General features: G+C 35.5%; 1 protein-coding gene and 1 long non-coding RNA gene across 2 annotated transcripts in view; one reads left to right on the top strand and one right to left on the bottom strand.

The window, feature by feature from the left end:
* Window positions 1-14,976, bottom strand: part of LOC105745911 (uncharacterized) — a 36,689-nt gene extending 21,713 nt beyond the window's left edge. Inside the window, exon 1 of the long non-coding RNA XR_001118480.4 lies at window positions 14,884-14,976. This is a non-coding gene — a long non-coding RNA (uncharacterized lncRNA). The remainder of the gene's footprint in view (window positions 1-14,883) is intronic.
* Window positions 1-14,979, top strand: part of UBE2E2 (ubiquitin conjugating enzyme E2 E2) — a 368,066-nt gene that overhangs the window by 156,642 nt on the left and 196,445 nt on the right. The gene's annotated exons all lie outside the window — the stretch shown is intronic.

Below are 14,979 nucleotides of genomic sequence, written 5' to 3'. Positions count from 1 at the left end.
GAATATTCAGGTAATTACCAGAATGGGAGTATATCTTATTAGAAATCACCTCTACTAGCATTATCATTCAGCATTTATGCAACACCTTGTATTTATAAAGTGCTTTCGTAATCATTTTGTTAGTTAAATCACACAGAAATAGGGTGAGGGGTTACTACCATCACTGAAAGACCCAAACAACTTTAAAACAAATTAGAGAGACTGTAAAGAATTCTACAGAAGAAAGCAATGAAAATAATTAAAGAGTTAGAAAATAGATTATGAGATAGGTAAGTTTGGAGAAAGGACAACTAAGGGAGATACCATAATGACAGAATGAGATGGGATATTAAACTGTTAATGATACTAATGCTTTCTAATTCTAAAAAGGAAAGAATGAAAAAAAAGTTTAAATTGAAGCATATAATATACAGGTAGAACTTTTAAATAGAAGCCATGCCAGATAATTCTGCACATGTCTCCTGATGTCAGGTGAGTAGTTTGAATGATTTAGGTGCTTCCTCACTGGAAGCAGATATTCTATGTCTCACCCAATGCTGCATATTTAATTATTTCTTGAAGTTCAACCTTGAATGGATTATTCCATTATTTGTCATTTTAAATGAAAATCACTTTTAAAGAATAGTTTCTTTTTTTTTTTTTAAAGGTACTGGGGGCTGGGGATTGAACACACCACCTCATATGTGGGAAGCCAGCTCTCAACCCCGTGCCTTGTCTGTTTCCCTGAGTTGGTTTTTTCATTTGTTGGACTGAACCTGGGATCTCCCATATAGGAAGCTGGTCTTTTACCACTTGAGCCATATCTGCTCCCAAGAAAAGCTTTTTTATTTTTAAAGTATTCATACAAGTTTTTAGTGTACAGATACAGTTCAAAAAACTAAGAATCCGAGGGATTCTAGGATATGCTGCTTTGAAAGTATCATTAATTAGATATATCAGTCAGTTAAAAGTGAGTTTTAGAACCTGTTGCAAAAATATATGCTTAATTATATTTAGGACATCAGTGTCTATGTGTGTGTATGTCATGTGGATTCTGAGCTTGCTTTTCAGTTTAAGAACTTCCATGGGAAATATTTGATTTTCACTTTTCCCTTTTCCTCAGTACAGCCAAAACTGCTTCTTTTGGTATTATGGAGAGGCTGAATCTTACCTCACTGTTCCATTGTTAGTCCTTTCTGTGGCCTCAAAATTGGAGTGCTTACATGACAATTATCATTACAATATAATAGTTCATGTTGCTGTTCTGCAGGTTTCATTTCATTAGTGGAGATTCCCTCAGTGTCAAGTTACATGCATGGAGGGTTGGGCAGATTAGAAGAGAAAATGTTTCCCCATTTAACTTGCTTTTTGCTGCCTCAATAGTTGGATCTAGAGAGGATATTTGGGTGTGGGGCAAATATAAATCGTGAAGAAGTATATCAGAGCCAGTACTCATGTGCTGTTTCTGCTCTCCCTACCACCAATTCATTGGTGGGGTCAGGGGGGCGGGTGGATGGCAGTAATTTCTAACAGAAAAGGAGGAAGGTGAAAAGGGAAATTCAGAAAATTTTGCAGTAGTTTCTTGTATTCTTTCAGAATCACGTTCCATGTCTAGTGGAATGGTATTGCTAAGGGTATTTTCCTCAAGTTGGTGGGCAAAGTATTGGTTCTTTCCTCTCTAATCCTGGCATCTACTTTGAGAAACATAGTTCTGGCAAGTTTTTAGAATGTGGACTGATAGAGGCCAGTACCTGGCCTTCAACAGGCAGTGGGGCCCAGAGAGATCATGTAGATTCCTCAAGGTTGCAGTCAGGTAAGGTGTGTTCTGGAGTTTGCTCATTGTGCAAGTTTCTTTTCTAAACAAATTTACTTGTTCCTCCTGTTGAAATTAAAAAGTAACTTTTGAATAACTTCTCATGACCTCTATAACTGGTGTCTGTGGACTTTGAAAATCCTTTGATGGTACCATATTCCAGATGGTTTTGGATTTATAAAACATTTGTAGGATGTTAAAAACCAATACTTAAAGATGCAGAACTCTTCTTTTTTTGCTTACTCTCTGTACTTTGCAAAATGTTACAGTTTTTATCTTTGTGTGAATCTGAACCAAGCACTAAGGTGTTTTTTTCTTCTTTTAAAATAATTAAGCGTTATAATTCCTTAAATTATCCTTGCATCTTGAGGACACTTTGAAAATTTGGAATTACAGTGTATTTAGAAGGAAAAGCTTCATGAAACATAGATGATGGAATTAAGTATGAACCAGCTTTCTAAACTTGGAACAAATCTCTGAATCCTCAGGAATATGGAAAAGGCCTCTGAGCTGCCACAAAGCCGGCCTCCCTGACCTGACCTCTTAGGAGCGACTCAGGACCTCCCTCAGTGTTAAGGTTACTGCTCTAACACGCTAGTTTAACCAGTGCTGGCAACCTTCACTTCTTCCTATAGACTAGAAGAGGTATCCTCACCTAGAAAAGTCCCAAATAGGTGAATTCATGAAATGAGCAATGTGAGCATTTTAATAGCACTGGAAAACATCATAATTGATGTCCCAAACTATGTCCTTTAGTCATCCAAACAAGGTTAGTATGTTTAGATTAATCTGTACTGTAAGAAAATTAGAATTTAGAAATATTGTGGTTAAAAAATACCAACATTAAAGACTCCCCCCTCATCTCCCACATACCTTTATGTGACAGAGATTAATTACATTTCTAGTGTGCCAGACCTGTACTGAATGCTGAGGATACCCAGATGAATAAAACATGCTCTTTGTCTTTGAATTTGCTTTATAATGATTAAAATAGACATATTAACAAATAATTAGAATATGATGTATTTTAATGATTGTGTTCAAAAAATACTACTGGGGAGCATAGAAGAAATAACAGTGCCATCTTCCTAGAGAGGTATGGGGAATGGGTTGATGTCTGTCAGGAATGGCTTAAGATCCACAGTGAATTTTTCAGCTAATACTTCATTCTCTGGTGCTGTCAGATAAATGAGGTGCAACTATAGTTTGAAAGATTATTTTTGGGGATTTAATGGTCATTCTTTTATATTATTTATGTTTATTTGCATGTTAAGCAAGGATTTTTCAGAATTTGTTCCATTTCATGATTTTAAATTTTTATATAAACTTAATTTCATATTTAGTAGGTTTATCTGAAGATAATACCATGAAAAACCTCCTTAAAGTGAGTGCATTTGAAACTGGAGTCATTAAGAGTAAAATTGTGATGGGGAGTGGATGTGGCTTAAGTGGTTGTGCTTCCTATGTACGAGGTCCTGAGTTTGATCCCTTCTACCTCCTAAACAAACAAACAAACAAATGAAAAAACAAAAACAAACTCTCATTGGGTAGCAGATGTAGTTCAGTGGTTGAACTCCTGCTTTTTATGTATGAGGTCCTGGGTTCAATCTCCAGTAGCTCCTAAAAAAAAAAAAAAAAGTAAATTGTGAAAAATTAAACTAAAGCAGTAACATTAGGAAAATAAGCTAGTTTTAGCTCATTTAAGAAAATGTGCATTATAATTGAGACTGTTCTAATTAGTAAAGAATAGTACAAATTGAATACTTATTTTATTGGCATAATTATTTTGTCTCTATGATAGCACATTCCATTTTTTTGCTGTGTATTAGATTTTTATAGTATGATAGCTCATCACTTTTACAAAAAAAATAATTAAGGTGCATTAGTAATTTTTCTAAGGGCCTGTCCTAATCCTTTGGCAGTCAAATCATTTTTAAGAACTTAATCATCCTTGTTGATTTTCTCGTTTATCAGTGGTTTTGCCTGTGATCCCAGCAGTTCTCCATCATTTCTTTCATTGATTTCATGAAATCTTTTGAAAGATTTCAAGTCTCATCTTATAATTAGGCTTATATTTGTTGAGAAATCTGGCTGTGGTAGAATGGACATAGAGATACTCCAAAATAGTAATGTTTGAGTTGGGACAGATTTTGTAAATGGTCACTTCCTATAATTAACATTTTAATTTGGTGATGGTTTCTATTTACTTATGTATTATTTTTTAAGTGTAGTAACTGATATGGATTAAGATTTTTGAGCACTTAATAGATCACTTTATTTAATCTCTTTTATTTTTATCATTATGTATAGTCCTCACTTCTTAAAAATCATAATTTTACCTTAGAAACCAGATAGATTATGAAATGACGAAGATGGTGATGTCACCTACAACAAAGATAATGCCTACCACTGTGAAGTGCCTACTCTGTGCTAGCTGCTGACATGGTTTACTTAGTAATCCTTACCACAACCTAGGGCAGTAGTTGTTAATTATGTTGATTTTATGGATAAGGAAATAAAGGAAGTTGTTCAAAGTCATGCAGATGGTAAGCCTATTAGAAATTAAAAAGCCATTTTAATTCCCAAGTTTGTGCTCATTGCTGTCTATATCATTCTTCAGTGTAAAGAAGCATTGCCTTCAGAGTTTTTTTCTTATAAATTAAAATATATGTTTTTGGTATATTTAATATATAACATTTAATTTAATACGTAAATACTTGATTAGCCTACAATTATAGGAATACATTCTTACGTTTATATATATTGGGTGTTAAGATTCTTATCTGCTTGTTATTGAGAGATATTCCACAAATACATACCCCTGTATCAGAAGATTCAAGAATCAAAATGGAATGGTAAGATGTAGAATTGACCAGATTGGATTTTCAAAACAAACCTCATAAACCATTAAAAGCAAACAATTCCTTTTAGCAATGAGGACTGTGAATATAGTAATTAAAAAAAAATGTCTGACTATATAAAGTACATCCAGTTCTAACAGCATATTTTCAAAGAGAATGATGCACTCTTTCTCAATGTCTGCAACATGGAAACCTGTTTTACAGTGTGAATTTTTAAATAATCTATTATTATGCAATATCAGGATGCTGCTTTGGTGTATGAATGAATTGAATGGAAGAAATGTAGCTATTTTACAATCTTCTGTAATCACAGATTGTAAATTCCAAAAACTATTCTCAATTCAGCCAATGATGAATTTTTAATTGTTAAAAGTTTTATTTCTCATTCAAAGAGCAACTTTGATCGTGGTCTTTGTTCAGTGATCCTGTTTGTATTGTTAAAAACAACAGCAGCACCAACAACAGCAGCAGCAAAACCTCTTCAACATCAAATTGTATATGAGGAAGGGTCCAAAATTAGCCTTTGGTGGGACACAAACAGCTTTGTGGTCCCAGGAAAAATGGTTTTTGAAAAATGACTTCTGAGATCAGTAAAACTTCAGAATTATTGCTTTATGGTCTGTTGTCCTCTGGAATGTTTGATTAAATAATGATACATTTCTTAGGTTTAACCATAAGGTGTCACAGACATGTGTTTCAGGCTTAGATCTTTGGGTTTTATATTCTTTCCTAAGAAAAATGATGGGGTTGCACTCTTTAAAGCTGCCTGTTTCCTACGAGTTATTTCATAAACATATCATCATACTTTTGGTAGAGCACGTCCCCCAGGGACTTGCTCTGTTGTTATTTCTTGCTCAGCATGTCTCAGAACCAAACCTGCTGAGGCATTAAGCATACTCTTTAGATATGCTCTTAGGAATATGAGAATTGCCGTATTGAAGTTAGCTGTCTTGCCATCATATCATTATCATGTCTGGTTTTCTGCCTTGAACACATTTCCGTCTTGCATTAGAGTCAGGCATTAAAGCCCAATGAGTTTCTTACTTGACCAATACTGTCATTTTTATTGCATCCAGTGATCTTTTTATACCCTGGATCATGAGAGCTGGTGTTTTGTAATTCTAGCCTAGTAACCGTAATTGCAACTTACATTTGTATTTATATAGGTCCCTTATCCTTAAACCAAGCTTCTACAGAGGGAACATAGGTTAATTTTATGTCATCTTAAATAATCCTTTCAAATCTTTGGTGTTTTATATCAGTTGCCTTTTCAGATACTGATATCACCAAGTGGAAAATGAAATATGTCAGTTCTTTCCAATGTTAATCACTGTTTTAGAGCTATATCAGTTCAGTCACCAGAACATATTTTTGCAGTATTCCATGTTTTAGTTCCTCATCTTTTTACCAAAAACATACATTTTTTAAAAATTTCTCTTCCCTTACCCCCCCCCACCCCCCCCCCCGCTCCAGTTGTCTGTTCTCTGTGTCCATTTGCTGTGTGTTCTTTTGTGACCGCTTCTATCCTTAGCAGCAGCACCGGGAATCTGTGGTGTTTTTTCTGTTGTGTCATCTTGTTGTGCCAGCTTTCCATGTGTGCGGTGCCATTCTTGGGCAGTCTGCACTTTCTTTCACACTGGGCAGCTCTCCTTACGGGGTGCACTTCTTGCGCGTGGGGCTCCCCTATGTGTGGGACACCCCTGTGTGGCAGGGCACTCCTTGTGTGCATCAGCACCGCTCATGGGCCAGCTCCACAAGGGTCACGGAGGCCTGGAGTTTAAACCGCGGACCTCCCATGTGATAGGCAGACTCTCTATCCATTGGGCCATGTCCGCTTCAAAAAAAACCATATTTTTAAAAAATTTGATTTTGTTTGTTTTTTTTAGCTCCAGTGACCCTGTTTCTTAAAAAAAGTCTTTCTCATCCACATTCTGTGTAAAACTCTTGGTTCTCAGGTCTTAATTATTTTTCCACCATAGATTTACTTTTCTGTCTTTGTCTCTAGTTTATCCCAGTTTTATGCCACTATTCCTGTGGCACTGGCCAAAGTGAGTTCAATAGGCAGCTCTCTCTGCCATCTAGCAATTTAGAGTCAAAACATAAAAAATTGAAATAGATTAATGTAGATGGTATAGTTTGGATAATCTTTTAAAAAAGCATTAGCTAGTTACATTCAAAACAAGGTCAACACCATTATAATATTGGGAATATAAGAACACGGATGGCCCTTTCTATATAAAGTATTTGAGAAATATGATAGAATCCAATTGATGATATAGTTAAAATCTTGCTAAATGAATTTTACTGTATTTTCATAGGAAGGATTTGAAAGAGGAATGTATAAATGTGTTGTTCTGTGAAATAGCGAAAAAAAAGGAAACTGTGAGAATTGCATTTTAATATTTAAGAAACTGGGATGGAGATGGTGGAAATCATAAAATCTTCACCAGTGGAGGAGGTGGAATTCTTGGGATCATTTTGAATATAAAGAGAAAAGCTGTGATGAGCTCTGGAGATGGGAAGAAAAGGAGATGAGGAAGACAATCAAAAGATTTCTCAGTGGAAGAAGTCAGTGGCAAAATGAAAGGTGAACTTGAGAGTAGCTTACTTGTAAAAAGGAAGTAGTGACAGTGGAAGCAGAAAAGAAAAATAAGACTGTTGCTTATAAAATTTTAAACGTTTTTAAAAGATAGACTAAGGATATTAGTATGAGAGACTAGCATTTTCATGTATAATGGAATCCACGAACAGTTGTGAACATATTTTTAAAAAAATTGTTGAACACTTATACCCTGTAGTATTATGGACAGTTTTGCATTTTTCTGGTCAGTGTCATTTATTGGCTCTTTCTTTATATTTTCTCAGTTAAATATATTGTTGAGAAAGCAAGTTTTCTGCCATGTCATTATTATTATTGACATCATGATAAGAGTTATTTTTCAGTTAATAGGATATGAAGGAGTGAGGCCAAAAAGAGAAGAGAATTGTTTTGGAAATATATGGAAGGAGGTTGAAGGCACAGGAGAGGGGAAAGCAACAAGCCTGAAATTTGGAAACAGATATGTTAGCTTTCATGGAATTGAAGGTGAATTTAGAATTATCTAGAGAACGAAAACGTCTGAAGAATAATAGAGGTGGTTTTTGAGAAGCATAAGGGAACTAACTGTTTGGGATGCCGGAAATGTTCAGTACCTGGAGTGCTGTTTACATGTCACTGAAATGTAACTGAATATTTTTATATTTTTCTGTGTATAAATTATATTCCCATTTTTTAAATGCAGGGGGGAAACCTCACTTATTCTAATGGGTGCTTCAGACTGAGACATTCCTTTTTATTTTTATTTTATTATGTCTAGTGGATATACAACCAATATCATCTTTGATGTTACTTTTAAACTGTTCTTTAAAGTGATGCCCTAGGAAGGAAAACTAGCCAATAAATTTTATTTATAACTGCCAGGAGCTGAAATTTCCCTCTATAACCTCTGTTTCAGATTGCTGCTGTTGCTGCTGCATTATTAGTTGGAGTCAGCAGGGGGTTAACAGCGCTCTGTTTAACCCCGCTATTTGTACTCTCTTTTGAATTTTTGTCTTTTTGCTCATTTAACTTCCTTATGGGCTTTCCCATTTTAAAGATCCCATATGCACCATGGGGTGTGGATAGTGAAAGACTGTACTGCAGATAAGCACACAATAAAAGCACATTTAAAGGTAACAGGAAACTACAAGCTTTTTCTTTTCTTTTTTTTTCTTCTGGGAGTTAGAGTCTGCTATGAAGATCATTGGCAAAAGGGAAAAATTGAGTAAGCTCACTCATGCTATTATTTTCTGTATTACAGAACTTTTTAAAATATAGGAACCTTTAAGTATGGATTAATTATGGGTCATATATCCATCATATATCCAGGTATAGGGGCATCTCTGTAACTGCTCTGTTTTGCACCTAGCGGTGGACAGAGAGGCATCTCACCACAACCTACAACCTCCACACCCCCCTCCGCCCCCCCCCCCCGCTTCCTAGTTAATACTGTAAAATCTTTTGTGGCCTGGGACCTTTATTCACGATCACTCACTGATCCTTCCCTATCTCTGGCCTCTCTCCCCTTCCTTTTTGGCCCCTTTATCAGGTCAGTGTTGAGCCCTTGTTCAAAACTGCCTTCAGCCAGAGTAGAGGCAGGAATGTCTAAACCTCAGATCTCTTCTCCCCTCCCGCCATCTCCTGTGGAAATGATCTCGCCTGAACAGGTCTCCTTGGAATCCTAGTCACCTTCAAGACACATTGCCCTTATAGAGTGGTCTTTATCTTTTTCTGAGTGAGTACTGAGTAGAACACCAGATTGATGGAAATGGAAAGGAGAGAGGGCTGGCTCAAATTCTGAGGATCCTGTAAGTACAGTAATAATGGGACATTCTTCTGTGGTTTAAGCTTGAAGGCATCCCAACTTCCCGCTTCCTCAGCCTCCAGTCAGTCGCCTGCATTTCCAGCCATTGCTTTGTACAAACCAGCACACCCTTCCCCTAATCTGGAGCCCAGAATCCCTGAGTTTCATCTGCAGGTGTTCGGTGCTGGAAACACCAAAAGTGGTGGGAAAAGGGTGTCAAGGACTGACCACCTCCAGTGGCTGGAAGTTGAAGGAAAGTCCAGATCTCACTGTATATAGCATGGAGAATTGCATTCCTGTTTTCCCATTGGGAATTTGTGAGCATTCCAAGGAGACGTTGCTTTGGTGATTAGGGAGTATAGTAATTCAGATATAATCATGCATTTTAATAGTTTTCTATTAAACATACATCCCGGTTTATACCTGTTACCCTAGAATAGTTATTATTAATAATAGCATTTCATTCCCCTAAAGTGTGAACAATAAGTTATATGGTCACTCTAATCATAACAAAATGGACTTTTAGGAGAGATGGGGATTGTCTAACAGAAGCCCAGAATATGAACATATGGAATTAAGTATTTCAAAGTTAATGTGGCAATGATGCTGAAAAATATCCTAACTGCAGGTGTTCTTTAAATATTCCATAAAACAAAACAACAAAAAACTATTTGTCCTTTCTATTATATAATTCCTGCATGATCCCTGTAACATCATCTATACAATCGATATGGAATAACCACCTAATATTTATGACATTGCCAATGTAATGCATAAAATCTTTATAATGATACATCAACATCTCAGTAAAGAATTTCAGTTTTAATAATAAAGGTTTAAAAATTTCTTTTTCCTAATTCTTTACAATTAAAGTTAACCAATCATGGACCTTCACTGAACATTATTTTACCTAGTGCATTAGTCAGCCAAAGGGGTGCTGATGCAAAATACCAGAAAGTGGTTGGTTTTTATAAAGGGTATTTATTTGATGTAGTAGCTAACAGATACCAGGCCATAAAGCATAAGTTACTTCCCTCACCAAAGTCTATTTTCACATGTTAGAGCAAGGTGGCTGCCAATGGCTGCGAGGGTTCAGGCTTCCTGGGTTCCTCCCTTCCAGAGTATTGCTTCTCTCTGGGTTCAGGGTTCCTCTCTTCCTGGGGCTGGCTTCTCTTTCCTCTGTGAGCTTCCTTCCCAGGGCTCTAGCTTAAGGCTTCAGCATCAAACTCCAGCATCAAAACTCCAGCATCAAAAATCTTCTAGCTATGTCCTTTGCCATGCCTTTAATCTGCTAAGTCCCCATCCACCAAGGGGTGGCACCTACTGGCATAAGAGGTTTACCTGATTACTTAGTCAAGTAAACCTCTGAATCCAGTATAATCTAATATGCCCAGAGGAAAAGATCAGTTTACAAAAATAATCCAATATTTCTTTTTGGAATTCATCAGTAATATCAAACTGCTACACCTAGGTTAACTGCACAGAACAAACAATGATTAAAAACAGGCATTGATTTTAGAAGACAAGTTTCTTTTCTTCCCTTCCTTCCCTCAACAGATTACTTCATATAAATTGTTCTTCACATTTAAATGTGTGTGAGTAAGTAAAACATGTTTTTGTAAGAAAATTTATTTTCTGAGTTTATACTAATCAGTCAGTCTAATGTGCTGTGAAGTCTTAATGAGATGCTGACTCCGTTTATTAAAGTTAATGACCTCCAGTTACTTTATCTTGCTTAGTTTAGGACACTGAACATAAAGAACCTGTAATTTCATTATCACCTATTAATATTATCTCTACAGTCACTTCTCTCCTTTCAAGATGAAGCTTCAGTGTTGACTCAGTTTAAAACCATTATCTTCCTACTCAACATACTAAGTTACTACACCCATGGTATACAGAGCTTCCTGGACTTTCAAGATGGTACTTGTGGCCTCTTACCTTTAGGGATGGCTAAATTAAAGGAAATTATTAATTTTGTCCACGTAGTGTTTTAAATGTTAAAAATCTCCGGATTTATTTTATAAAAGTTAACTTCTTCCCTTAACATACTTAACTATCTTTAAAAACATTAGAGAAATGGAGAGTTAATGGTATGCTACAAAAATAAGGCAATATAAAAAGAGTTCTAGACTCTTATTTCTATTTGGAAATTTAAGGTATAACAGATAACAGGGAATGTAGTACAACAAGATAGTTAGCTTATAAAATTGCATTGATGCGCACTGGAAATGTATAGTTGACTTACAGGAAATTATTAGAAACTTTGTCCCTGTACTCTCCTGATATATAACATTATCTTGAAATCTAATTTTAATCAATTCACCCATGGGAATTGAACTCTGAGAAATTATTTTTGTGCTAACTTAACTCACAAGAGATTGATTTATAAACCAGTAAATCCCTTTTTGATATATCATGGGGATGCTACCACATCCAAAAACCAGAAAAATTGTCTAATGTTTTTGAGTTCCCACTACTCTCAGTGCAGGGTTACAGTGAATACAAAGATGAGAAACAGTTCTTCCCCACCCTCAGTGAGTTCATAATCTGGTGAAATGTAGACAACAATATGTAATATACAAATCAAACTACAATAAAGGTATCCCTGTTCTGCTAGACTCTTGTGGTTAGGAAACTAAATTCCAAGATGGATTTTTTTAAAAGATTGATTGAACCCCCACCCCCCCACCCCTTGTTTTCATGCTCACCGTCTGCTCTCTGTGTCCACTTGCTGTGTGTTCTCCTGTGTCTGCTTGTCTTTTCTTTAGGTGGCACTGCGAACTGATCCTGGGACCTTCTGAATTGGGACAGAGGTGCTCAGTCTCTTGGACCACCTCAGTTCCCTGGTCTGCTACATCTCGTCTAACAGTCTCTCTTCTGTGTCTCTTTTTGTTACATCATCTTGCTGCATCAGCTCTCTGCTTGGGCCCTCTTGCTTTCAACAGGAAGTCCCAGGAATTGAACCCTGGACTTCCTATATGGTAGACAGGAACCCAATTGCTTGAGCCATATCCGCTTCCCCAAGATGGATTTTTAATGGATGTATTTATTGTGTACTTCTAAAAAAAATTGTTTTTGTGGTAAACATATACAACACTAAATTTACCTTTTTTTTTTTTTTTTTTTTTAAAGGTAGGGGCTGTGGATTGAGCTCAGGACATCATATATAGGAAGCTGGTGCTCAACCACAGAGCCACATTGGCTCCCCTGAGTTGGTTTCTTTGTTTGCTTGTATTTTTTTTTAATTTTATTTTTTAGGCACAGAGGATCGAACCCAGGACTTCCCATGTGGGAAGCAGGCACTCAACTGCTTGAGCTACATCCACTCCTTTAAATTTACCATTAACCACTATAATGTAGAATTCAGAGATAATGGTTGCAATCACTATCCTTTACCAAAACATTTTTAACATCTAAAATGAAAGCTCTCTATCTGTCAAGCAATTACTTCCCAGTCCCACTCCCCTACAACTCCCATCTCCAGTCCTTGTAATCCATTCTTTGTGTCTAGGTTTTTGCTTTTTCTAAGTATTTCATAAAAGTGGAATCATACAATATTTGTCCTTTTCTGTCTGCTTATTTCAATTGGCATAATGTTTTCAAGGTCCATCCATATTGGAGCATGCATCTGATCTCCATTCCTTTTTATGGCTGAATAATATTCCATTTCATGGATATAATACATTTTGTTTATCCATTTATCCATTGATAGTTGGTTTGTTTTCACCTTTTAGCTATTGTGAATAATGCTGCTATGAAAATTGGTGTACAAGTATATACTTGAGTCCCTATTTTTAGTTCTTTGGGGTATGTTCCTAGAAGTGGAAGAGCCAGATTTTATGGTCTTTTTAAATTTTTTTCAGCAGTAAAAGGATGTATTTTAAGGGATATTCCTCTCAAGATATTACTGATTCATTAATTGTCCCTTTTCTCTTTATATTTCTGTTGTAAAAAAATCAGGACCAAGAAGTAGAAAAAACATAATACAATAATACTGGCATTTATTATTACCCTTATGGCTAGCTTTACCAGAGGTATTTATTTCTTTATGTCACTTTGAACTTCTGTATGGTGTCCTTTCCTTTCAGTCTGAAGAACTCCCTTTAGTATTGTTAAATTTCCTACAGTGCTCAAATGCAAACCTTAAAAAGTAATGATAAACCTATAGTTTGGGGCATTGGATATTCAAAGATATAATTTATAACAAGTACAAAAAAAGGGAGACAGGAGTATTAAGAACAGTGTATATATGTGCTATTGAAGTTAAGTTGGTATCAAATTAAATAAGATTGTTATGTAGTGATGATGTTAAATTTTAACCCCATGGTATCCACAAGGAAAAAAATAAATCAGTTTAGAAATGTGAAATAACTCAGTATGGTAAATTACAAAAAATCAAATAAGTATGAAAGTAGGCATTCACAGAAGGATTCAGGGACAAAAAAGGTATAAAACTTATAAACACTAAATATCGCAAAATGGCACACAAAAGGTCTGCATTATCAGTATTTACCATAAATGTAAAGTAATGAAACTCTCCAGGCAAAAGGCAGAGATTGGCAGAATGGATAAAAAAGAATGACCCAATGATATGCTGTCTACATGAGACTCGTCTTAAATTAAAATACCCAAGTAGTTTGAAAGTGAAAGGATAGAAAAAATACACAATGCAAGTAGTAACCAAAAGAAAGCTGGGTTAGCTATAATATTGGTATCAGGTAAAATAGGCTTTAAGTTAGATGCAATTATGAGGGACAAAGACAATTATTATGTACTGATAATAAAAGTAAATTCAACAAGACTATATAACAATTGTACACTTAACAGCAGAGTCCCAAATATATAAAGCAAATCCTCACAGACTCAAAGGGAGAAATTGACAGTTCTACATTAATAATAGGAGACTTTAATACACCACTATCAATAATAGATAGAACATTTAGACAGAAGATCTATAAGGAAATAAAAGACTTGAATGCTACTCTAAATCAATTAGACCTATCAGACATATAGAATACTTCACCAAATAACAACAGAAAACACGTTCTTCTCAAGTGCATCATTCTCCAGGATAAATCATATCTCAGGTCACAAAACAAGCCTCAATACGTTAAAAACAATGAAATCATATACTGTATCTTCTCAGACCACAATGCAGTGAAGCTAGAAATCAGTAACAGAGGGAGAAATGGAAAATTCACAAATATGTGAAAATTACAGTGTACTCATAAACAGTCAGTGGGTTAAAGAGGAAATCACAAGGGAAATTAGGAAATAAGCTTGAGGCAAATAAAGGTGAAAACAAAACCAAAACTTATGAGATACAGCAAAGGCAGTGGTGAGATGGAAATTTATACCTCTAAATACTTATATTGAAAAAGAAACAAAACTTCAGATCGTAGACCTAACCTCAAAACTGGAAGAAATAGTAAAAGAAGAGCAAACTAAACCCAAAGTGAGCATAAGGAAAGGACTAACAAAGATCAGGAACACAGATATGTGAAAGAATAAAAAATAACGGAACCATCAAAACCAAAAGTTGGTTCTTTGAAAAGATAAATAAAATCCATAAACCTTAATTTTTCTAGACGGATGAAGAAAAAAACAGAGGACACAAAAACTAAAATCAGAAATGAAAAGGGAAACATTCCTATGGACTCCCGAGAAATTAAATGGACTATAAGAGGATACTATGAATAACTGTATACCAACAAATTAGTTAACCTAAATGAAATGAACAAATTCCTAGAAACACATAAACTACCCACACTGACTCAGGAAGAAATAGAAGATCTTAACAAATCAATAACCCATGAAGAGATTGAAACAATAATTAAAAACCTACCAGCAAAGAATAATCCAGTATCACATGACTTCACAGGGGAAATTTTCCAAATATTCCAAAAAGTAACACCAGTCCTGCTCTGACTCTTCAGAGAAA

This window comes from Dasypus novemcinctus, chromosome 31, assembly GCF_030445035.2.
Source record: "Dasypus novemcinctus isolate mDasNov1 chromosome 31, mDasNov1.1.hap2, whole genome shotgun sequence".
Taxonomy (NCBI): domain Eukaryota; kingdom Metazoa; phylum Chordata; class Mammalia; order Cingulata; family Dasypodidae; genus Dasypus; species Dasypus novemcinctus.
This window is presented reverse-complemented; position numbering and strand designations above follow the sequence as displayed.